Source organism: Mirounga leonina, unplaced genomic scaffold (genome assembly GCF_011800145.1).
Source record: "Mirounga leonina isolate KUSES-001 unplaced genomic scaffold, KU_Mleo_1.0 Mir_125, whole genome shotgun sequence".
In the NCBI taxonomy this organism is placed as follows: Eukaryota; Metazoa; Chordata; class Mammalia; order Carnivora; family Phocidae; genus Mirounga; species Mirounga leonina.
The window spans coordinates 4,958,769-4,984,222 of NW_023270305.1; the positions used below are offsets into that span (position 1 = coordinate 4,958,769).

At 45.9% G+C, this 25,454-nt stretch overlaps 1 long non-coding RNA gene across 1 annotated transcript in view; it reads left to right on the plus strand.

Moving 5' to 3' along the window:
• Nucleotides 1–1,612: 1,612 nt before the first annotated feature.
• LOC118007605 overlaps nt 1,613–25,454 on the plus strand; it is a 90,645-nt gene continuing 66,803 nt past the window's right edge. The window contains exons 1-2 of the long non-coding RNA XR_004678438.1: nt 1,613–1,854; nt 12,031–12,095. This is a non-coding gene — a long non-coding RNA (uncharacterized LOC118007605). The remainder of the gene's footprint in view (nt 1,855–12,030; nt 12,096–25,454) is intronic.

Consider the following 25,454-nt stretch of genomic DNA (forward strand, 5'->3'; position numbering starts at 1 on the left):
CGATGACCTCCAGAGCCTGACTCCTGGGAAGGAATCGGTGCTGACCCTTTATGAGAGTTACAGTTGTGGTCCAGGCCCTAAGCCTTCTATCCTGCCTGGGCAGTGAAAGCAGGCTTTACCCACTGGGATGGACAGGCTACTTCTGATGCACTGATCTCTCGGGACACCAAAGCATCGGGTCTTTAAGGAGTCAGGATCCCCTGGGAATCGAAAGGGGACTACTGTAAAGTCATGACCATGTGACTGTTCACACCTCACATGTGATGTTACGAAGGGGAGGTTCCTTTTCTCCTGGTCCCACCCAGGCACTGACTGCAAAAAGGACTCTAGCACCTTTGAGCCATAATCCGAAGATGGGGAAACTGAGGGCCAGCGGAGGCAGTGACTTACGCATGGCTACTCCCAGAAAGAATTAGAATGAGTCACTACCCCCTTGTTTCCTTGACCTCCAAGACCCCCATTCTCCTCACCATGCCACCCAGCGTCAGATCACAGCCCCAGGCAGAGAGCTTCTCGGCGTTTCCTGCCTCATGTGTACAATTGTGGGGATTTATTGTGGCTGGGATTTTGTTTCAAGCCTTTAATATGATTAGCAAACATCAAATATCAAAAGCTTATCTAGTAAACACCTCCTGTCCATGCCATGGATGTTATGGTCAGCTTCGGATTGAAGTCGAGTCACATTTCAAAACAGATGCAATTTCAAGAGGCCAGCGCGAGGCCGCCCACATCTGCTGGCCATGGTCTTTCGTGTGCGGTAACTGGCATTGTTGGGGAGCCGGGTTGTAAAAAAACATCAGCCTGGTCAGCAGGACCTGCTTACAATGCCTGGAGCTGTCCGGGGGATTTTAAAAATGCAGCCGAGCACTCTGAGTCTGGTGGGCAGTCTGCCGGGGCCAGCATAAGCTGTCTGTTTAGGACTGGGATGTTCAAATCGAATATTTATTATCTTTGACCAAAAAAATCAAGTGATATCATTGATTCTGGCAGGAGTGGAGGTGGGGGCCGAGGGGGGAGCAGGGGAAATGGTGAGCGTTTGTCAGATGAGACTATTGTACCCTCCAAATCTCTCCGTGAACACCAAAAAAGCACCCTTCCGTCCTTGCCCTAGAAATGAGATTAAAAAAAAAAAAAAGTCTTTGTCCCATTTGTGAGTAAAAGTGAAGTGTGAGCCCAAGGCATGCTCATCAGTGTGTGTGTTTTCCCTGGGGTCCACGGGTATGGTGGCTGACTGCATGCCTTTCTTTAACGTGTCAGGACCAGAGCTTGGGCTCTGCCTGGTGCCCACTGAGAGCTCTAGCTCGTCTTCAGGGATGCGGGATGTGTGTGTGTGTGTGTGTGTGGGCGTGCAGGAGCGTTTGAGTGTGTGTGAGAGCCTGTTCTTCCGTGTGATTCCAATCACTGCAACACACGCACCGCCCTCCCCGGGCGCCTTTCTCTCTCCACCGCTCTCATGGGAAGGAGACAGTCTATCTGGGGGACTAATGTTTCTCTGGGCGCCGCAGTGCGCGGATCGGAGTGACCCGTTGCAGCTGTCTCCGGCGGCAGCTCGGAAACTGGCCGTAGCCCAGTGGGTGGCAGGGTGGTTTACACCGTGGCAAATGCGTTCCTAATGGGGCAGCCTCTGCCTGCGCGGCCAGAGCGGGAGGAGCTGGTGTAATGAGAGAAATTGTTCTCTGCCACTGGGTCTGGCGGAGTTCACCCGTAAACGAAGCTTTGCTGCTTCTCCCACGGGAGGCATTTATTTGGTTTCGATTCCTAGAAGCTGATGAGGAGGCGGGGCTGACCCAAGGAAAAAGTTGGCCAGGAGTCCTGCGAGGAACGCGGTGATGGTTGGCACGCTCGGGATTCGAGGTGGGTGTGAACCGGGCTGCCCCAGGTCCCACCTGCCGTCTGCAGTGTTGCTGAAGCTGCACGTCACCCGGCTCTGTCGGGATGCACCCCGCTGTGGGTGCTGCAGCATCTTGAGGGGCGCAGGAGCAGGGGGAGGGGGGAGGGCTTGCCGGATCGGGGTGGCAGAGGGGTGGGACTGGAAGGGATTTTCAGAACTGCTGTTTCACCAGCAGAGACCACAATGGCCAGTGGCTCAGGGTACAGGCATCACGACGAGGGCTAGGACTCAAGTTCAGGGAGGATTTACTTTTTCTTTAATGTGGTTTTTAATTTTTTTGTAAAATCAAAGTTATATATGCGCATCATTTCAACAGTTCTGCAAGGCTTCTTAAGAAAAGCAAGTTTGCCCCCCAACTCCTTTCTCCCTATTTGCTTTTCCCCAGAGGCGACAACTTTTAACTCTTAAGACTCTTGTCATGTTCCTCCACCTCTGTCAGTAAAATATTGCTTCTTGATGTGATAGTTTGAGGAACAATCTGTTGGCTTCCCACTATGGAAGATGACGATTTAGCTTTTTTGGCGACCGTCCCTCTTCTCAACATCTGTTGACGGAAACATTGCATTCCTCCCGTACATCACAACTTTGGAAAGGGGCCAGGAAGGGGGTGCAAGAAACAGAACATGGAGCTCAGACTCCCCAAGCCAGGCCAACATAAAACTGTTTCCCAGGGAATTGTGGCAAATGGGGAGTTTCGGGCTAAAATTACCCAGGTGAAGGATGCTTGGTACATGCAGATCCCAAAGCCATGTGGTATATTCCACAAGGCAGGGGATCTTCAGAAAAGTTGCGTGTTGGTGGAATGGGTCATTCCCTACCTTTCTATCCCTTGCAATACTTTGTGGAAGGGGACCTAGTTGGGTTAGAAACACATCTTCCTCAGAGTGCGAGAGACCCAGGAGAGGCATGCAGGGGGCATGCAAATAACGGAAGAGCTATGGCAAATGCATTAGAAGTGAGCCATCTGTCCCCGCGGCAGAACGGATCCAAGAAAATAGGATTCTGATCAGAAGGTCCTAGGAAAGGAAAGAATCTGTTTACGTTTATGACAGGCAGGGCAGGGAGCATTGTGCCCAGCATAAAAGGTGCTCGAAACATAGTTATCTTTAATAAACGAAGCAGCTCATTTTGCAGATGGGTACACTGAAACTCCAAGAATTAAGATGGCATGCTCCAGGTCATACAGAAGATTGATGGCGGAGCTGGTAGAGGAACCCGGGACCCTCCCTCCCTCCATCCCTTTATCCCCTCTCCCTCTCTGTATTGGTGTATTGAGGACTACTCAGGCCAGGTATTGTTAAAGACGCTAAGGATTAAAAAGACAGAAGACCGGGTCCTGAGCCGGAGGAGCTAAGAGTCCTATTGAGAGACAAGTAAACAAACAATGCAGAGGAGTATGGGGGATGATAGAGGCAAAGTACTTGAGGAAGGTACTTGAGGAAGACAGAGAAGGGACAGGTAACTGATCAGCAATCAAGGAAGTCTTCCCAGAGAAAGTGATAATTGAGCTTGATCATGAAGGAAGAGTAAACGTCAGCTAAGAAGAATACAGTCAGTCTTTCATTATGTGATCACTTGACAGTGTGCCGGGAAGAGCCTGGAGGCAGGAGGTCAGGGAGGAGACTTCTTCAGGTGAGAGGTGACGTAGGTTTGAACAAGAAGGACAGTAGCCAGGGAAACCGAGGGGGCAGATGGGAGAAATACTTTGGTATGAGGACTGACATAACCCGGTAGTTGGCTGGAGGGAGGGGTGGGAGAGGGAGGCTTGAGACTGACTTTCAGTTTCCTGATTCATTTAGGGGCCTGGATGGTGAGGTCATTCACAAGAAAGGAGAACATGAGATGAGAGAGGTTTTTTGGAGGAGGAAGAGGGTGAATTCAGGTTTGAACTTGTAGAAATCTAGGTGGAAATGTTCAGTGGGCACTTGGGTTTGCAAGGGCCACAGACACACAAGAGAGGGCTGGAGGGGGGCAGTGTGTCCAAGGCCGAGGCTGGCCGTCGAAGCCATAGAAAGGAACATCGACCAGGAGCATGTGCAGTAAAAGGAGAGGGTTGAGGACAGAGCTCTGAGGAGCATCCCGATGTCAGGGATGGTGAGAGAGAGACTGCATGACGATATCTGCAAAGGAGAATTCAGAGCTAGAGGAGTTCCTCTCAATGAGAGAAAACAGATTTCAGGAAGGAGATGATGGTCAACATGTCTAATGCAGCAGGAAAGTCTAGAAAGGAAAAGACTGATAAAGCCCACTGAGTTCGGCAATGTGGTGGTAGGCAATGTTGGTGAGGGCAGTGTTGATGGAACGGTGGATGGAAGAAGCCAGAATTCAGTAGGGCGGTGAGCCCTGGGGCAGCCAACTTCCATGCCTTATAGGATCGCTGGCTGGCCTCGAGATGAACAAGATCAGTGTGCCTGGAGGACAGCACTCTGCAATCCGAGCTCCTTGGGACCCACTGAAGAGCTGCCCTAGAAGACAAAGGACAGTAAATGGGATTTCAGCCCAGGCTGAGGCCAAGCCAGTTGGACTGGTGGGAGAATGAGGCCCATTTCTGCCTTCTGGTGACCATATGCCCTGGTCAGTGTGTTTTCTTCTACTCTGAGTGGTGTGTACGTTTAGGAGCGCCTAGTGCCTGATATTTGTTGCTGCTTCTGGGTGGATAGAGTTCACCCAGAGTGAGATATTGCAGAGCCAGAACCCAAGGATTAAGTACAGCCGAGTTTCTTTTAATTCATTAAGGAGACATCCTTCTTTCTGATGTGGAGACTGAGCTAAGCAGTGGGATGTCTATTCTTTAGTAAATCAATTAATAAATCTTATATGTGTGGTCTCTAAACCTTGGCTTGGGTGAGGAACTTGCATTCATTCTTTGGATGAGAAAAATAAATGACATAGACCCCAAATAGAAGTGTGGGCAGAGGGGTGTGGCCACTTTATAAGGATTTCCGCTTGTTTACTTAATAAGACATTAGATGCCAGGTAAATAAAAAAGATGCACGTTTTCCACAGATTATTTCCAGATTTTTGCTCAGATTATTTATTTTTTTTGCACAGATTTTTTCCAGATTTAATATTTTCCTTCGAGTTTCCACAGTGGGGTGGTTGGAGACCCAGTACTGACCTGACCTGGGGCCAAATGGTACTGAAACCTTGTCATTAAAACTCTGCCTCTTCTGAAAAGGGATAAGGGAGAGCTTTCACTATTGGTGTCCATGAAACAAAGCCATTAATGAATAAAACAGCAAAAGAAAGATGTGAATCTCTTATATGGGGGGAAAAGCATGACGGGTCATTGGGATGACATGTTATTTCAGGTGAACACTACCTTTGGCTTCAAGCTTCTTGATCCCGAGTCAAGAAGGAAAACAGGCTGGACTACATAATTGTCCACATCAGATTCTCATAAAAATATGATCAGCAGTGACTTTAGAGATTATGCAATTGTATTTGTGGATGAAAGGGTAGCTGTTTGGAATAAAGTTGGTATGGAGGATGTAGAACCCCACGTGCTTCACACCCCCCAGGTACTGGTGTCAGGCTCCAGGGAAGAGTGCAAGTCACTTTTCTCATTCAGTAGCGTCATGTCACATATGGGGAAACTGAGGCCAAAGAAGTGAATCCAGTTGATTGGTCTGTAAATCAGGACTAAGTTCTGTACCTTCCACCTGCTTTTCTGCCTACAGTGATTGCAGGATTCTTTTTAATTTAAGTGGCATTTGATTTTCGTAAATAAAATCCCCCCAAGTTGGTCAATTTCACCAGCCAGAGAGAGGTACTGTTAACATTCAAAATGTACATATACAGGGGCACCTGGGTGGTTCAGTCCATTAAGCATCTGCCTTCGGCTCAGGTCATGATCTCTGGTTCCTGGGATCGAGCCCCACATGGGGATCCCTGCTCAAGGGGGCAGTCTGCTTCTCCCTTTCCTTCTGCCCCTCCTCCCACTCGTGCTCTCTCCTTCTCTCTCAAATAAATAAATAAAAATCTTCAAAACATTTAAAAAATGCACACATGCATACACAAACCTATACAATTTATAGATTCTCTACATGTACAAATTTTTTTTCTTCTTTTTTTTCCTTTTGACCGCCTTCACCCATATCTTCCACCCCCTACCCTCTGACTCTGGCAGTCACCCATCTGTTCTTTGTATCTATGAGCTTGTTTTTGTTTGTTTGTTTTGTTTTGTTTTGTTTTTGTTCCACATATAAGAGACATGATATGGCATTTGGCTTTCTCTGTCTGACTTATTTCACTTAGCATAATGCCTTCGAGGTCCATCCCCGCTGTTACAAATGACAAAATTTCATTTTCTTTTACATCTGAATAATATTCCATTGTATATATACACCACATCTTCTCTATCCATTCATCCATCAAAGGACATTGAGATTGTTTCCATATCTTGGCTATTGTAAAGAATGCTGCAATGAACATGGGGGTGTATTTATTTATCTTTTCAAATTAGTTTTTTGTTTTGTTTTGTTTTCTTTTCTTTGGATAAGTACCCAGAAGTAGAAGTGCTGGATCATAGGGTAGTTCTACTTTTAATTTTCTGAGGAATCTCCATACTGTTTTCCAGAGTGGCCACACCAGTATGCATTCCCACCAACAGTTCCAGAGGGTTCCATTTTCTCCGCATCCTCACCATCACTCGTCATTTCTTGTCTTTTTTATGATATGGCCATTCTAATTGGTGTAAGGTGATATCTCATGGTGGTTTTGACTTGTATTTTCCTCATGATTAATGACGCTGAGCATCCTTTCATGTACCAGTTAACAGTCCATCTGTATGTCTTCTTTGGGAAAATGTCTACTTGGATCTTATACCCATTTTTAAATTGAGTTATTTAGTTTTTTTTGCCACTGAGTTGTAGGGGTTCTTTATATATTTTGGATATTAGCCCTTTATATTATATATCAATTGATTTCTGCTTTTTTAACTTAACACCTCATAAATATTTTACCATGATGTTAGGAATTTTTTTGTAAATGTGATTTTTAATACTTACAGAAGATGCTATCATATGATATATCATATAGTGAACTTATCTGGAAGATTGGCCGTATTTTTTTTTTTGCCAGGTGAAATCTGCTTAAAACTATGCACGATACACATCAGCCCAGCTTTCTGAGGGCAGGCAAAACAACCCCACCTACCCCCAATTTTCTGACTTGAAGAGCTTGACTATACTTCCCACATGGTGATATTTGGGTACTATGGGCCCCTGGTTTCCAAATTCCTGAGTGACTTTGGTTATCTCAGTACTTTCTGCCCCTGAGAAAGCCAGGCTGTCTCTTCTCAGCCTGATTCCCACATCTTAGCTTGCCTAGCTTGGCCCTCTGTGACTGGGCCATAAGCCCCCAGCTTTACCCCAGTCAGCCCAGGAGCAAAGGGAAAGCCTTGGACATTTCCAGGACTGTTAGTAGAGCCTCTGAAGGGGTTTTGCATTTGCTAGAGAGAAAGATTCTTTGGAATTTTAGAATGGCCAACATGAAATCAATTCTTACAAGACTAACAAATTAGGAAAGAATGAGGAAGAATGCTCAGAGAAATGACCTCAGGTCATTGCCAGGTCCTTAAAGTGCCTCCTGAATCATTAAAGAAAGATTGCATTACTGCCCGGATGGTTATAATGTCAGGTTCAATTTATTATGTCTCGATGCCTTGAAAATTAATCATTGAAGTTTAAGTATTTTATTATTTATTTATGATCTATACCCTGCTGACTTCAAAAATGAATCAGAGGTAGCATGCCATATTTTAGTTTCGTATTTTATTTGTATTTTTGTTAAAGTAAATTGTGCATTGTTTTAAAAACAACAAAAATCTCTTGCTCTCCTCTTTACCTCCTGATTTTGCTCCTTAAAAGCGACCCAGTTTCAACACTATGTTGGTTTTTACATGATTTATTTCCATTTTCTATGTGCTTATATTGCTATTTTTAAATTTATTAATGCTAGGCATTATCCATATTGACTGCCAGCACACCTCTGGTTGATTACCATGCATTACTGATTCTTGATGGAGCACATCCAGAGTGAGATATTACAGAATCAGAATCCAGGAAGAAAATATTTAACCTTCAGGTTATTTTAGTAGAGTTGAGGATTTAAATCTCTTAAACCATGCCCTTCACTTCCGCTCTTTCTATCCTCCCAATATAATTACTCAGTAATCTGTAGTTAGATCAATAGTCAGAATTTACATTTTTACTATGAAAATGTTGCTCACTAAAGAGCCAATTAGTACGTATTATGAATGCTCTCCTTTTTCAATATAATTTTTTTGGTTTCTTCTGGAGTTAGTAATTCCTTGCTTAGGACTATGTCCATACTTTTAATTTTTTTAAAAAAGCTTTTATTTATTTATTTGACAGATAGAGACAGAGCAAGAGAGGGAACACAAGCAGGGGGAGTGGGAGAGGGAGGAGCAGACTCCCAGCTGAGCAGGGAGCCCGATGCGGGGCTCGATCCCAGGACCCTGGGATTATGACTTGAGCCAAAGGCAGATGCTTAACACCTGAGCCACCCAGGAGCCCCGTATTTTCAATTTTTTTTAATCATTAAGGTTTACCAAGAGTGTTTTGCAAGTGCTTATATATAAAGCAGACCATCTATCAGTTGCATTTTCCCACCTCTAGAACATTCTCATTGCTCGTTGTCTTGTGCTCCAATTTGGACTGTTTTTTAAGCCTGATAGTCAGCTGTCATCCTGGGATGTGGTAGACTGCATGTTAAAACATATTCACAGTCCCTTCCTGGAGAGGATGAGATCTCTGAGTCTCACTGATATGAGGTTTAGTCCATTGGCCAATGAAATGTGAGTAGAAGTGGCATGTGTGTGTATCACTTCTGAGAGGAAATCTTAGAGCCAGAGTATTGTTTGCTGTGGTCTGTTTTCCTCTGCCATGATGGCTGTCAACATTTCAGATAGAGGATGCTCCGTCAGCTTGCAGCAAAGATGACATGGAGCAGAGCCACGACCAACCCAGAGTGGACATGTAGCAAGAAATAAACCTTTGTAGCTTTAAGTCCCAGCATACCATAGCCTATTTTGTCTGGGACATGTGACTTATCATTGCTGCCTTTTCCTGTTGGCTCTTCTGCTCCTATTCATTTGTTAAACTGATCTATCACCTCTCTCTCTCTCATTAGCTATCTACTGATCTGTTCTGTTGTTTAATCCCTTGTTTTGGTGTAGCATAACCCATGCCAGCTTCCTAAGAAATGGTGTATGGGCTGTAAAAGTTTTGAGTTCCTGAATAACAAAAAATATCTGTATTCTATTTTTATATTATTTAGCTAGTTTGGCTGGGTATAGAGATCTATGTTGAAAATCACTTTCTTTCAGAAATATGAAAGCATTCTTTGTTTTCTAATATTCTATGTTGCTATTAAGAAATTTGATACCATTCTGATCCCCAAACCTTGGATAGAATTTAAATATTCTTCCCTGGAAGCTTTTTTTTCCTCTTTAGTTAATGGAAGTTTTAAGATCTTTCTTTAACCCACTTCTGAAGCTTTACACTAAGGTAACTTACTGTGGGTCTTTTGTCCTTTTTTTTTTTGGTCATTGTTATACTTTCAGTCCTGGGGCTCGTGATCTTCCCTTCTAGGAAATTTTTTAAAGTAATTATGTCTGTAATAATTTTCTCCCCTGTTTGTTCTTTCTGTAAATAACATTAGTCAGATGTTGACTATTCTGGATTGATCCCAACATTTCATCTTTTCTGTGCTATTTTCCAATTCTTTGTTATATATATATGTATATAGAACACATTAAAAGTTTCCATAACTTTATTTTCTGATCTTTCTATTGAATTTTCTAGTTTTGCTATGTTGTCTAAGTCAAAAGAATCATTTACAGGAGAATACAGAAGAGATGACCTTGGGGATCTAAATCTCCAATATTTAGCCTTAAAATCTGTATGAACCTAGAAGCCACTGAGTTTAGCATCTCCCAGATGAAGATGATAGGTTCCAGAAATAAAATGACTTATCTAAGGCAATGTACCACGCCTTCCTACTTCCAGGACAATTGCCTTTCCACCACAACATTATGCCTTTTCATCTTATCATGGCTAAAGCTTTGTTTCAATTCTGGAAAGGGCACTTTTAGAGTTAACTTCTGAATGGGAGAAGATAATGGAGATTGGTTGGGGCGGCATTAAAAAGTAGGCACTTCATGTAATGGTGAGCAAGCATCACTCAGAGACCCGGAAATCTACTTCCTCTTCTATCTCTGACTTGCACTCTGATTTTAACAATTCATTTTATCTTTCTAGACCTTGGGGTCCTTATCTACAAACGGAGGAGCTTGGAGTAGGTCATTGCTTCTCAAAACGCATTCCTCAGAGCTCCCAGAATTTCCATCGGTGCCTTGAGCTGTGGTGGCTTAAGGAGGGGGCTAAAATAGTGAGCAAGAGGCAGGGCTCTGGGCCTTTCCTCTGCTTCTTCCTGATCTGTTCCCTTTGGGTCTGTTTTATGTATTCAGTTTTCATGTAAGATTTTATCTCAAAAACAAGATTCTGTAGGTTAAATGTTTGAGAACCACTGGCTTAAACTTCTCTAGCCTTTCTTCTTGCAATGTGTTTTTTGCCTCTCTGATTGTAGATGTTTTTTTCAGAGACTCATTTAGACAGGCTCAAATTTATATGCTGTTGAGCTCTTTGGAGTTCCTATAAATTAGGATGCACATCAAGATAATTACCATCCTGGAATTCTAAGCACTTAAACACAAGTCAATCCTTATAACCCCCTTTTAAACCAATTGCCTCACTGCAGACATGGGCACTCAATATATATTATCGAATGCCAATAAAACAGGAAACCCGATCCTGCCATTTTCCCGATTAGATAGTACAGATGGGTTAAAGCCAGAATCTCAGCGGTCATTCTGCTGGTGGGATCTGGCTTCTCTCTGCAGTCAGACTCTGGTCGTCGGGCCAGGCACAGAGACAGATTCAACACCTTTCCTCCCCTTGGCTCTGGAGACTCATGGAATAGACCAGCTTGCAGTCCTTGCCTTTGGGAAACAAACTGGTTTTCGGCTCTGTTCCAAGTCGACTAATCATTAAAGGACACAATAGATCCAGGCCAAGCACTACTATCAAATGGCGGGACTGGGAGGGAGCAGGTTCATGTCTGAGGCTGAGATTAAGGAAGTCAAGGTCGGTGGTGGATCCCAGAAGACCACACAGATGGCTTCTCCAGGGCACACCTGCTCTGAGGAAGAGTACGGTGACCTGGGGACTGAGGCAGGGATTGGCTTTAAAATCAGAAAGAAATTTGTAGAAAGCCCTTAGAAGTTAAACAACAGAGCCTCTTCACTGAATACATGGACAAACTAAAGCCCAGAGAAGTGATACCCCTTGCCCAGGGTCACCCCTAGGTCGCAGTATTTTGCTTCTTCCAGCCTACATGGTGGGACCTCAAGCTTCTCCCAACAGGGACCGGGAGCATAAATGAGGTAACTGGCCAGGAGTGTTTCCTTGAGGGGTAGCCTTCAGGGGCAAGGGTGAGGGGATGGCGTTTTCCCACCACGAGCCATTGTTCAGCAGGCAGAAGGCAGTGGTCCAGTAGCCAAACCCAGACCCAGTTCATCACAACGTGAGCCTCTCCACCCCACCCAGCACTAGGGACTTTGGAGACTACCCAGTGTGTGCAGGAATTCCTCCTGCCCCCCTTGGCTGTCAGCCTACACCAGTCTGTGCCTGTTAAGTTTCTCTTCAGTTAAAAATGTGACCCCACCCTAAACCCTCAGTCCTTGGACCACCTCTGTACGGAAGCCTCTGTTGTGTATGTTACGGATGGAGCATCCTGCCCTTTCTGAGGTTGACAGTCTGTGACGATCCTGATAGGGACAGGGAAACTCACACATATCATTTACTTCCGTAAATAGTCATGCCATTAATGAGCATCCAGCGAGCGGAGAGGGTTCATTTGCAGACTCCCAGACCACAGGCTTCGGTTTCCGGAAAATGCAGATCAGGACAGCAGATGAAATAAAGCCATCACCATCCCACAGGACAGTCTCAAGAGGAGTGACGGGCCCAGTCCTCCACAGTTGTTGCCAGGGAGCAATTTGCCCTTGAAGCCAATATCCCAACCCGAACCTGACAATTTCATTTCCCTCCCAGCCCACCCCTGCCCCGAAGATCTGCTGAAACTGCGAGTTCCATCTGACGAGGCGGCAGGATAATGGGTGAGTCCCATCCGTCCATCAGCGATAATAGTCACAGACACTCATGACGCCTTTTGTCTGCCGGCTTCCCTGAGGATGCAGGCTGGGGACCTGGGGTATTTACACTGCCTTTGTGTGTGTGTGCTTTTAACAGCAGCTCTCTTGTTTACTTTCCAGCCTTCACCCAGGCTGTTTACTACCTTTGCAGGGGCCCAGCCACTAAGTCAACACGCATTAAGACCCAACATCAAAATGTCATAATGCGAACGAGCGGAATTCAGAAAGGCCAGGGACATTGACTGCTCTGTTGGGTCCTGTTTAGTCTGAGGGTAATGAAGAGCTCACAGATGACCTGATTTCATTAAACTAGGTCAGATTCGGCTGCAAAGCGGCTATGACTCTCACCCAGTTATCCAGCGGGCTCTCCCTGCCCCCACCCCGCCCCCACCTCAGGGCTTGAATGCTTTCTGGGAATTAACGCTGAGTTTTGTCAATACAGTAGCTAAATCTCCATGGAATAATTGGACCTTTCCCTTTGGCTTCTGTTTGTGCAGTGCTGAGGCCAGGCACGGGAGAGAAGGGGGTAGAAGGATGGAGAGATCTGAAATTGCCTTTTGGAGGACATTAGCCCAGGCCATATGATTCAGTTGTAGCCGATTTCTCTCGAGCCAAGCCTTCTGAGTTACAGCATCTTATCTGAGGGCTGTATTGACGGAGGCCGCTGAACCGGCCCAGAGAGGAGTTTCCATGCAAACAAGGCTTTGAATGTGTGCAGTCTCTCTGGGAACACTTAGGTCCTCAGCAGCTTCAAAAATCTGACTGTGGGGAGCAGGGAAGGGACCAGTCTGAGCGGGGGAGGCAGGAAGCAGTGGTGTCTGCAGGAATGTTGGCGGCCTAGGGGCTGTCCTTCTCGGGGCTCTGGAGGCAAAGGCAGGATCCATGGTGGGCATTCTGGGCAGGCAGAACTCCGCTCATCCACATAGAAGAAAGCATTTCTAACAATTAGAACGGAACAAGGATCGGATGGGCTGTCAGATGAGATCATTTAAATGTTAGACTTTGTTACGCATCTACGGTGACTCGGGCCTGATGTTGGGCACTTCACCTACCTTTTCTCTGAGCTGAACAACATCTCAGTTGAAGACAAGAGTGGAAGAAACCGAGGTTTAGACATGTTAAGTGACTTATTTAGGGACTGGCGGGGATATGTGGCGGAATAAGGACTTGAACCCAGATTGTTCTGTGCTCATGCCCTGTCCACATCCACAGCCCCCCACTTCTTGCTGGGGAACAGGAGCGTAGAACATTGCTGGGCTTTGGCAGAGGGGGTCTCATGCATTGCCTGGAGGCTGGACTAGGTGCTTCTTCAGCAGACTTTCTCAGGGAGAGCTGAGGATTGAAAAGTTCAGATGTCTTATTCCCAAAAGAACCTGAGTAAACCCTTGGAAGAAAACAGCAATTTTGGAGCACGATTTCCCTCACCCCCCTACCTATCCAAGTCCTCCCAACCTTCCAATGCGATTTCTTTTGGGCAGCCTCTCTGGCCACCTCAGGCCCGAGGAGTCCCTTGTTTGGAGTGCCTGCAGTGCCAACTGGGCAAGTTTCTTCTGGGGACTGAGTTTGCTGGGTGCTGAGCACTGGACATTCTGTATCCTTGGCTGAGGGTCTGGTCTCCCAGGGACTGGCCTGAATGCTGGACATCTCTGAGTCCTATGCAGCAACAGGAAAGGGCTGTGGACATATGGTTGGTTACTGAGGATAAACCGGATGTCACCTCCCCACTTCTACAGAGCAGGAGGAAGAAATGTCTCCCAAACAGAGTTTGGCGTTTGGAGACAGAGGGCAGGTTCTAGTTCTGGTTTAACGTCTGCTTCTGCCTGTGAGCCTTGCTTGCGTCACTTTCTCTGGGCTTCTGTTTCTTCTTCTCAATGATGGGGTAATAACATACATCCTACAGAGTCCTGGTCAGGATTGTATGAGATCATGCATATAAAGAGGCTCAGTGGGCTGTAAAGTGCTGGGTAGACGTGAAAAATACCCTGAGGCTGCAGAAACCGACCTGAGCAAATGTAAGCAAAACAGGGGGATTTTATCTTAAAGAAATGCCTTGGAGGTTGCTCCCTGGAGCCTCAGGAAGGACTGGAGTCTAGAACGACAAGTCCTTCCAAGACCTGGGCAACATACTCTCTCTTTCCTTCACCTCTGCTTTTCCTTGTGTGTCTCTTTCTTTTTCTCTGCTTGCTAGTCAATATGGCGTGCAAGATGGCTGCCCCGAAGCTCCTGAAGTTACACGTCAGGGGACCCAGTCACGGCAGGGGCATTCATCTCCCTCTCGGTTCCACATTCCTGAGACAGGACTTGGATTGGCCCAGTTTGGTCAGGTTGTTACTCCTCATCCAATCCTCTGTGGCCAGAGGTGTGGGGGCATGCTCCCTACAGTTATGTGGCTGGGGTGAATGCATGTGGAGAGAGCTCTAGAGAAGAGCTGGGAAAGCCAGTATTATTGGGCTGGAGAGGCATCTCACAAGTATCTGTCATCCTTGCTTAGGTTATCTAATGCTGCAAAACAAAGTACCCCAAATTTCAGAGGCTAAAAACAACCATGCCTTATGCTCACTGATCTCTGGGACAGGAATTGTAATAGGGCACAGAAAGGATGGCTTATATTTGCTCTATGATGTCCGGGGCCTCAGCTGACAGACTCAAAGGTTGGGGCTGGAATCATCTGAAGGCTTGTTTGATCAAGACTTGAATAAGTAGGGGGGCAGTTGATGATTGCTGTTCCGTGGGGGTCTCAGTTTCCATGGGCTTCTTCACGTGGACTCGCCACGTGGGCTGCTTTGGCTCCCTCACAGCATGGTGGTTGGGTTCCCAGGGTGAGCATCCAAAGAGAGAGGTGGTCTGAAGCCATAGCACCTTTTTGACCTGGTGTTAAGAGTCACACTGCATCGATTCTGTACATTGTATCCGCAGCATTTGTCAGAAGGGAGTCATTAAACCTGACTCATATTCAACAGGGAAGGGAAGTTAAACTCAACCTTTTAATGAAAGGAGAGGCAAGTTCTCAAAAACCAGAATAGGACTGGAAATATTGCTGTGGGCTCTTTGGGGGAAAAGACAACCTGCCACAATATTTTTAATTGTTTCCATTGTATTTTAATATTGTTTTATAAGTAAGAAGCTAGAAAGGCCATCTCTAGGGTTGTAGGCTATGTTGTAGGTTTCCCAAACTATGTTGGCTCATGGTGCCCCTAGGCCAAAAGAAATACCTAACAGTTCTGTTGATTAAGTAGTTACATCCAACAACGTAGTAAGTATTTATCTCCTAACAAATTAGTAGCCATTGAATAGTAGCCAAAATAATACTCATAAATTGGAAGGAAAATAACTATTTTTATTTCATTCTTTTTCTTCTAAAGATTTTATTTATTTATTTGAGAGAGATTGCAAGTGAGCACAAGGGGAGGGGTAGAGGGAGAGGAAGAGAATCCTCAAGCAGACTTCCCACTGAATGTGGAGCCCAACACGGGCCCCAATCCCAAGACCCTGAGATCATGACAGAGCCGAAGTCAGATGCTTAACTGACTGAGCCACCCAGGTGCCCCTATTTCATTCTTAAATAATTACAGTAACAGGATGTGGTGAGCCTTGTGGGCCTCTCGGGTGCTACACAGCTTCTCTGGCATCTGATTGGACACCACCCCCCTTGTTTCCTGTTTCACACTGATTTTCATACTTCATATGCTTGGTGTCACTGAACCCCCAAACCCTGCTTTGCAAGGAAGGATATGATGTCATGGAGAGGAATATAGCCCAATCTAATGCTGCACGAAGGAACAACTACGAGCTCGTGGTTTGTGCGATGTTTAATGGTTGTCAGGCATTGCTCCAAACTACAAAATTCTCTTCTGTGCTTCCATGAGTTTGCTGTAAGCCTCAGGGTACCTCAGTGCACAGTCTGGGAATCATGGGCTTAAACATAGTAGACTCAGAATTAGGGACCGAGCCATATGCCGAAGGTGCAGATTCTTAACTTCCTAACAAGGGCATTCGGATTTCAAATTTTTCAGATACTCTGAACTTGGGTAATTCGGAGCCTGTGTAGTTAAGCTGATTTGTTGAAACTGATGAATTAAGGAACCACTTTGGCTTTCTTTTATATGTAACACATGAGAAACAAGGATCTCTTCCCCCCATCCTCAGGGATGGTGAGCTCTGAGTTACCTATTGTCTTTAAGACATTGACAGTTGCCCTGGAGAATGTCATATATGGAGACTGAGGGAAGGACAGTATGTGGGGGACACATCTATGTAGTGAGCGTCGCCCACGCCAGGCCATGCTGCTCAAGAAAGGCAGAGTATAGTTTCATTCCAAGCTTAAGGCAGTCTTCTTTCCACTACCCTATAGTGCTGCCCAATACGAGGTGAAATATTACGCGAATCTTAAAAACTTAAGATGGGCCCACCCCATCTCCAAAACAAAATAGTTTCTGAGACCCCTGAAGCTAAATGAACCTAGAACATTGGCATAGTCTCTAAAGCAACTTCCTGTTTATCTGAGAACTTTATACATGACCCCAATAAGGTCATTTGATAGCTCTTTAAGTTTCTTTAAATAGAGCACTAAAGTAGTAAGTTTCTTTAAATAGAGTACCGAAGTAGTAAGAAGTCATTATTTTTCTCTAAAGTCACTTAAATTGCAAATGAAAGAGAAAATACACATGCAACTAGAGAGTTTGTCACCTTGCTGAACTAAAAAATATGGCCCAATTTCTCTTTCTCCCCGCTCCCCCCACTGTTTCTCATAATTGTCAGCCAAGACAATAGGAGTCATGTGATGTGACGGAGAAATTGGGCCAGTTAAAAATAGAAGGCACACTCCACCAAGTTCATTAGAAAGTTGAAGACTTATTGTTGATTGCCGTTGATTTATCTCTGCCTGCCACATGTGTGAGGGAGCAGGGCAACAGATAATTGCCAACTCTGAGAGCAGCCCCAGCGCCCGTCCGCTTCCCTCCTGCCCTGGCTGAGCAGCATCACCCACGTGAGTGCACCTGGGCCCTGATAATAGCCTCCACCAGCCCCAGCAGCCTTTTCCCACTGGGAGCTGTTTTAACTCTGAAAAGGCTCTGGTTGGCTTCTCCTCTCTCTCAGTTGGAGTGCTCAACATCAGCTTTTATAAATGGGGAATGCAGGTCTCAGCCTCATTTATTGGACATAGCCCTTGTCCCTTTGCCCCTGCGAAATCCTGAAGACTTCTCGGCAAGCCGTGTCTGGGTGGGTGTTAGAGCCGCGTGGCCACAGCGACACCAACTAGTTTTGCAACTGGGACCAAGTCGTCCCCTTACCCCTCCCTCTCACAAATATACAAGCACTCCGTGTGTGTCAGGCAAGGCATCTGTCCCTCGATGCCGGAAGGCCAAGGGTACACACTTCCGGGCTGCGAGGGGTCCTCGTGGAGGGAAATGAGCTCTCAGAGAAGACTCCCTCCAATGGTGGCAAACGCTCTTCACATTATGATTTGTGGTCATTTCATTGAAAAGGCTATTCTTCCCCTTGTTTTATAGATGAGCAGATGGAAGTCCTGAGAGGTGAAGTGATGGGGCTGGACCCGGAAACTTCTCCTTTCAGGTCGGGTGATTTGTCATTCAGGTCACTATCTCTTCATGGCCTTTTCAGACAGGCTGCACAGTGCACCCCTAATGATCACAGGGTAGGGGCTCGAAGCCTCCTGGTCCTGGGACCCCACGAGCCCACCGCACCCGGGGTGTCCAGACAGTGCGGTTCCAATGACCCGCTGGGCTGAATTGAACTGTGGAGTCCCAGACCATGAGCGACACACAAAAAGCAACGGGTTCCCGGCATGGTCTGGGGCTGCAGAAGACTGAGGTGCTGGCCCCCATGCCGGGGAGGTGGTTTGTCAGACAGCAGTTGGGCACACCTGCTCTCCAGGTGGGGTGTCAAGCCTCAGCTAACCTCAGGTGTGTCAGAGGGGCACGCCCTCTCCACCACCGGTGTTCCCTGGAGGACTTCTCGCCTCCCAGCGTAGCTAGCAAAAGGAGGACGGTGGGGCCGGGGGTTTAGCAGGGAGGCTGGGAGGACAGTATTGGAATTGCTCACTTGTGGAGTGTTAAGATACGTCCGTCTGCCACCAGCTTCCCCTAGCTGCCTGGAAATTGGGCTAGCCTAGCTTCTATTAGAAGGTCTGGGAAGGGGTGTTCTGTATTGAATGGGGGTAAAGAACAGAATCTTGGGGGGATCACCAGGAGATTCTGAGAGCCCTCTCCTGTTTTTTTTGCTTTTACTGCTCTTTGTAGGTTCTTCTCCTCTGCCCATTTCTAAAACATGGGAGTTCTGATGCCACATCACCTTCCTATAACTGCCAACTCCACTGCCCCCCTCTCCTTCCCCCTCCCTCTGCCTTTCTCTTTTCCCATAGACCTTAGGGGAGCAGGACGCTATGCGAGGGTAGGACAAGGCCTTAGAGCTCTGTCTGGTCTCCAGATTTTATATGTGAGAAAACTGAGGTCCAGAGCAGAAATGGACATGATAGGTGCATATTGAGAGATCCAAAATGAATTTATAGAAAATGCACTTCTGCAGAGCAAGGAAGAAGTGTTTTCTGAGGTGTATGAGGTGTGGTCCTAGCCAACCTATGGTACCTGTGACACATAGGGTATGGAGGGGCTGGAATGTCGCTTCACCTGCCAAGTGGGGACATTCGCTTGTCTGTGTCACAGGATTGTCCCCAGTGATGAGTGAGCTAGTTTATGGAAAAGGGCTAACATAGTACCCAGTACCCAGTGCACTCGTTTCTATGCAGAGCTTGGAAGTTAGGGTACGGGTTCGAGAGCCAGATTGCCTGGATTCTGATCCTAATTTACTGTATGGCCTCAGGCAATTTTATTTTTACCTCTCTGGGCATCAGATTTCCTGTCTATAAAGTGAAGGACACAATCATACTATCCCGTAGGGTTGATGGAGAACAGAATGAAGATTAACTGAAGTGAGCACCAGGAACGTACGTATGTGGCACATCAGTACTCAGTGAATGTTAGCTGCTATAACGAACATTGCTATCAACAAACCACGATCGTTGCAATTATGTTTGTTATTCCATCTTCCAGAATCTTAGGGCACTTGGTGATGAAGAAGGCAGCGTGCCTGCAGAAAGACAGGATTAAAGAACAATTCCCCCTGCTTACCATCACTTGGGGTGTCCAGGGGAGATACGGAGCAATGATTTTTTTCTGGGATACTGAAAGGATTCCTCCCAGGTCAGAGAAACCAGGGCTAGTGTCCCTTTCAAAGGCTCCATGCTTCCAGACAATACTGTGAATTTTTAGGGTACTTAAATAAATTTGCAAAAAGATGTTGCAGCTTCTCAAAAAGATGCTGATCTCTGCCTACTCCCACTCACTCATCAGTGCGTGCAGAACACTTTCTATGTGGCAGTCACAGCGTGGGCTTTGGGGACCCGGCAATAGATGAGATATGGCCTCTATCCCCGGAGAGACAGACATAATAAGCCCATGTTTCCAGGACAGTGTATTGTGTACCATGAGTCTACATGGGGCCGTATATGGCAAAGGGGAGGCTGTGACTACTTTGGGGGAGTTCTACCAAAGAAGTCTTCAGAGAAGGAAAAACATTTGCCCTGCATCTTGCAAGACCCATGAGTGGGAGTGCCCCAGACAACTAAGAGGCAAAGGACATTCTCAGAGGAGGGAACACCATCTACTCTCTTCCTTCCTGATGGCTTCATGAAATAGAGAACATAACGGCTGTGTAACTGTTTTGTAAAACAGCAAATAAGAAAGCTTACTGACAGATCAACTGGTAAGCCTCTGAATTTACAGGAGGCCTCTGACCCCTGTTTTGGGAGTCACCACCATATCTGAGCTATTCTATTAACAATACCAACCTTAGGGTTAAAGCCAAATACCCGTCATCCTTCCCTGGCTGAGGAGTTACCAGTCAAGGTGATGCCTCTGTTTTTGAAATGCAGATCAAATGGAACAAACTTTATTTCCATCTCTGCCTCATCTTTTATAAACTTTAAAAAAAGACCCCAAGGTGCCCCCATCCCACCAGCATCTCTGATCCATTCAAATCAAAAGAAGAGATCAAAATCCCAACTTTGTAAAGTTCCTGGAATCCAATAGCCTCTGCCTTGCTGGCCTCATCTCATCCATTCCCATAGTCCAGGCAAGCCAGGTGTGGGTTTCAGCTTACCGGCGACCAGGTATTGAAGGCTGAGTGTCCACTAATTACCGCTATAAGGGCAGGGCCCGGGAGTGAAGAATGGAGACAGACACCATGTCAAGCTTGTGTGATTATGGGAGAAAGGAGGAATTCAGGTGGGAGGATTATGAGAAGCAGGGAGAAAGCAGAGCCCCAGGGATTGGATGTCCCGTGGGCTCTGTAGGAGGCCGACTGATCTGCTCACCCTGATCTGGTGGCTATAGGGCTGGGCCCGCCTGGCTCAGCACACACTGAGGGCTTCAGCCTGGTGCAGCAGAAAGAGCAGGGATTGGGAGTCATCAAGACCTGGGCTGGAAGCATGGTGGTGCCTCTGGTTAACTGTGTGACTTTGAACATACGATCTTTTTAAGTCCCAGTTTCCTTACTAGTAAAATGAGGCTAATAAAACTTAACCTCCAAAGGTAATGTGGATTAAACAATATAATAAAAGTAAGAATCCGGGCCTGGTGTGAGCTACATAACAAAGAGAAGGTGATCAGCAGATGTTAATATGTCAAACAACAGACATATATTGAACACCTACTAAGAGTCTTCCATGTTGAATTGATGGTCCCTGCCCATCATGGTCCCACCTTAAGCTGAATGAATTCATTCACTCAATAAACATTTTTCTAGATAAACTATATGTCAAGCCCTGAGATTTATTCTGGGGATTCAGACAAGGATAAGATGATTACATGTCTTTATGGAGTGCACATACCATATACTCTCTGCGGCTTTGTCTATAAGGTTGAAATATTGGGAACAACCCAAAGGCCCTAGCAATAAGGGAATGGTTAAGTAGATGATTTACTCACACAAAGGAGCATTATTATATGATAACATTGACAAATATTATTTATATAATAGTAACTGAAGCAAAGGGAGATGAATTTTAAGGACAGTTAATTCTCAGTATTCATGGTAATGTTCTACAAAGTCACTTCAAACACTGACTTAGTGAACACAAACCATTGCTCCTAGGAGAAATACATGGCTAGGTTCCTGTGAGCCTCTGGTTATAGTATCTTTGTCAACTGATCAATTCTTTTTTTTTTTTTAAAGATTTTATTTATTTATTCATGAGAGACAGAGAGAGAGAGGCAGAGGGAGAAGCAGGCTCCCAAGGAGCAGAGAGCCCGGTGTGGGACTTGATCCCAGGACCCTGGGATCATGACCTGAGCCGAAGGCAGACGCTTAACCATCTGAGTCACCCAGGCGCCCCAACTCATCAATTCTTATCTTATTTTATGTGTGTTTTGTTATCTATTGTTGATTCATTAACATGGGACTCGTGGCCAACAGTGCTATGGGTCCCGCCCTAACGAAGCTTTCCTAACACGTACTTTTTTCTATAAGGCACTTCGCAGCTTTCTTGCTCTTGGGGACACTTGACAACGCTATGGCGGGTGGCTATTTTAAACAGTGAAATCACCAACATAAAGCATAAAAATACAGAAAACATTGCGCTAAATGGACTGGGAAGAGGACAGTTGTTTACAGTATGGAGCTGAAACATGAAGGCATCTCTGTGTTCTGCCTTGGCTGGGAACCTGGATGTGGGGCCAGCCAAATTTTTCACTTTGTGCATGTCTGTGAATGACCATGAAAGTGCTTTGAGTGCTGGTTTTGGGGTTACAGATACATTTTAGCGAGTAGGCAAGTTTGCCAATAAGGAATCCACAAATAATAAGTGTGTGCCTGTGAATAAAGACTGGGGATAATGTAGAAGAAAATAAACACAGTGGTCATAGGATTACTATTGATGCTTTTCTGTTTTAAAATTCTCATTAATGTTGGGGCGGTTGGGTGGTGCAGTCGGTTAAGTGTCCGACTCTTGATTTCAGCTCAGGTCATGATCTGAGGCTCCTGAGATTGAGCCCCGTGTAAGTCTCCTCGCTCAGCATGGAGTTTGCTTGAGATTCTCTCTCCCTCTGTCCCTCTTGCTCGTGCGCATGCTCTCTCTCTCAAGTACATAAATAAATCTTTGAAAAATTTTTCATTAATGTTATCAAGTTTTTTTTTCCCTACATTTTACAATAAATACACCTCAGGGAAAATGAACATGAAGCCTACGGGTGGCTCCCTAAACCCTCCCTACCTACTTTGCTCCCTCGGCTTGGTCAGTGGGCTCAGAGATGGTGGGAATGAGGCATCAGGGTCGGTAGCTCCCAGGCTGGGCCATTCTACACGGAGTGGCAGTTAGTACAGCCTTGAAAGCTTGCCCCTGCTGCCCCAGTGTAGCCGCCATCCTACCCTGACGCGAGACCCCTCACTGGGAGCACAGCCCCAGACAGTTTCTCTCAGGTTGTGATCCTGCCTTGTCTGCGTGGCATCTCCTGGGACCCCAGCCCTGTCAGAACCTCTGATATTCAGTTTCCTGTGTTTTGATGACTAAAGGCTGGGAACGCTAATTAAAATAGTGCAGTTTGTTTAAGAGGGAGTCTTCCTAGAATGTGGGCTCTTTGGAAGAACGATTGAATATCCTTGTGATTCAATATGTCTGTGATTGAAATATTTAGAATATTGCTCTAAATTATGTAAAAGACACACTTTTCAGTTCCTTTTTTAAACTATTTGTCAAGAAGCCAGCTTACCTGTTGAAGGGACTTAGTATGCTCCGATGGATGGTTCTAGGGGTCCATTTGAAGGGGAAGATCCAGAAACTTCTTCATCAATACTCGCAGAGGCTAGGAGAAATATTGCCCTAATTCCTGACTTATGGGGGCAGGAAATTCCAGGCCACTAAGGTTGCTAACATTTTTACCTGATTTGCCTCCGGATTTAAAGTTATGTGAATGGCTTGTTTGTCTAACTCAGCTCTGCTCAAATCAATCTTTCATGGATCTCTCCCAGTAAAGATCACCTTGGGTCAAAGGTCATAGGTCATCATGGTTCTCAAATACCTACCCACTTTGTAAGAGTTCCAAAGTGGACAATTACCTAGAAATTAGTGAGGAACAAAAGCAAGTATTTCAAAAGGCTAACTGGGAAAAAATGAGTGCAGCATGTGCAATAATGTTTCAGACATTGTCTTTAGGGCTATCCCAATTAATTTCCAGTTTCTCTCCAACCTGACTTGCAACAACATAGAATATGATATTAGGCACCTGCTGTTGATGTAGGGTTCTCCTGTGCTACATCCACAGCACAATTCTTGACTGTTGATATTCACCCTTTTTCTGCCTGTGGGCACTCATACACACGATGCATTCTTTTTTTTTTTTCTTTTTAAAGATTTTATTTATTTATTTGACAGAGAGAGACACAGTGAGAGAGGGAACACAAGCAGGGGGAGTGGGAGAGGGAGAAGCAGGCTCCCCGCCGAGCAGGGAGCCCGATGTGGGACTCGATCCCAGGACCCTGGGATCATGACCTGAGCCGAAGGCAGATGCTTAACAACTGAGCCACCCAGGCGCCCCCCACACGATGCATTCTTAAACGTGTGTGAGCTCAGACAGCCTTACGATGTCCTAACAAAGATTTCCCTCAAGTAATTCATCCAGGGCTACCACTGAGAAAAAAATGAAACAAAACCAAAACACCAAAACCTTAGAAAGACTTTCAAAAATATCATAGTTTGGTAGCTGATTCCTGATTTCTTAGGGTGCAAAGCTATTAATTTTGATTTAATAAAAAGTCAAAGTGTTCATGGAAACAAGCCAGAAATAAATGGGGGCATTAAGATTATATGGAGGGGAAGAAACTGAGACGTGAGCTATAGGGATTGTCTGAAATGTCAGGTTACGGCAATGTGCACAATGTGAACGGAGCAGGTTGGTTAAATACATGCATTTTAAAAGGTGGGTGGTCATGCACACGACTCGTCGCCTTTGTCTTCTGGAGAGCCAGGGAGTTTGGATGAAAGGAAATAATTATTTTCCATGGGGAACGAGAGGAATTTTAGACTATTGCTTCTTTGAAGTTGGACCTCCAAATGTTAGCCTTAAGATGCCTTGTATTTGTCTACATGCTATGCTTTAAAATTAATTTTTGGCAAATTTTAACATTTCCATTGTAAATTTTTAGGGCGAGGGTGAAAAAGAAATCTGTCTGTTGATATTTATTTGTCTTGTCTTTCGTTAACCAAAGATGTTTTGGGGATGTCCCAATTTAAAGTTACAGCTTCTTCTATCCACCTCGGTTGGGGGCAGCTTCTGCATCTTGGGTCCTCCTCCTATGTGGACAGGACACCTCAGAAGGGGCAGAACGTGGTGACCCAGCCCAGTGACCCTGTCTCTTCTTTACTCAGTGGAGTAAAATTCCCAAAAGTATGGGCTTGGCCCCAAGGTGTTGAATGGATTCACTCCAAATGGTGGTTTCTTCCCTCGGCGCTGAAGGTGAGAGAAGTAGCTTTTGAAGTGTTTCCTGTGTGCTAGACACAGGACTGGATGCCTTGTCAATTTCCTCTCCTCTTCATAATGATGTTGCAAAGTGGACATTAAGAATTTCCCTGTTCAAACGAGGCAGCACAAGAGAGGTTAGGTAACTTACCTGATCTCCCAGCTACGTGGCTGAGCTGGGATTCAAACAAGATGTGTCCGTCTTCCCAGAAGCTCTGCAAGCATCATCCAGGGGAGATGGCGTCCCCGAAAGCCCACCAAGGGGGGAGGGGGATTAAGGCTCATTTGGCCAGGATGGGGAGGAGGGGGGTGGAGGCAGCCGCCAGATGCCGTAGCCATCTCGGGTCAAATGAAGCCTGATCCTTTCTCAGCTTGATTTGACCTAGAACTGGGGAGCAGATGGGTCCAAGCTGCCCGAGGGTCTGAGGGAGGCTGAGCGGACAAATGGGTCCTGGCTGCAACCGCCCCTGTTCTGAGGGCCTGGGGCTGGGGGCTGCTTTGGGAACCGAGCTCCAGCCTGCACTTTGTAACTTATAAAACCTTAGATAGGAATTCATCTGCGAGGCTTCGAGTCTAGAGAGCTCATCCTTTTGGAGGGCAGCAGACTCAGGGAGACCCCGGGTAAATCCAGGGAGATAAGGCAGATGACAACAGATGTGTTACCAACAATGTGGCTGGTTGCCCCAAGAGATAGCCGGGAAGATAAACAAGGGCCATGGGAAGGGCCACGGAAAGATGCCTGACGGACTTAATTCTCATTCAACAGCAAAGACTCATCCTTTTGCAACACTGG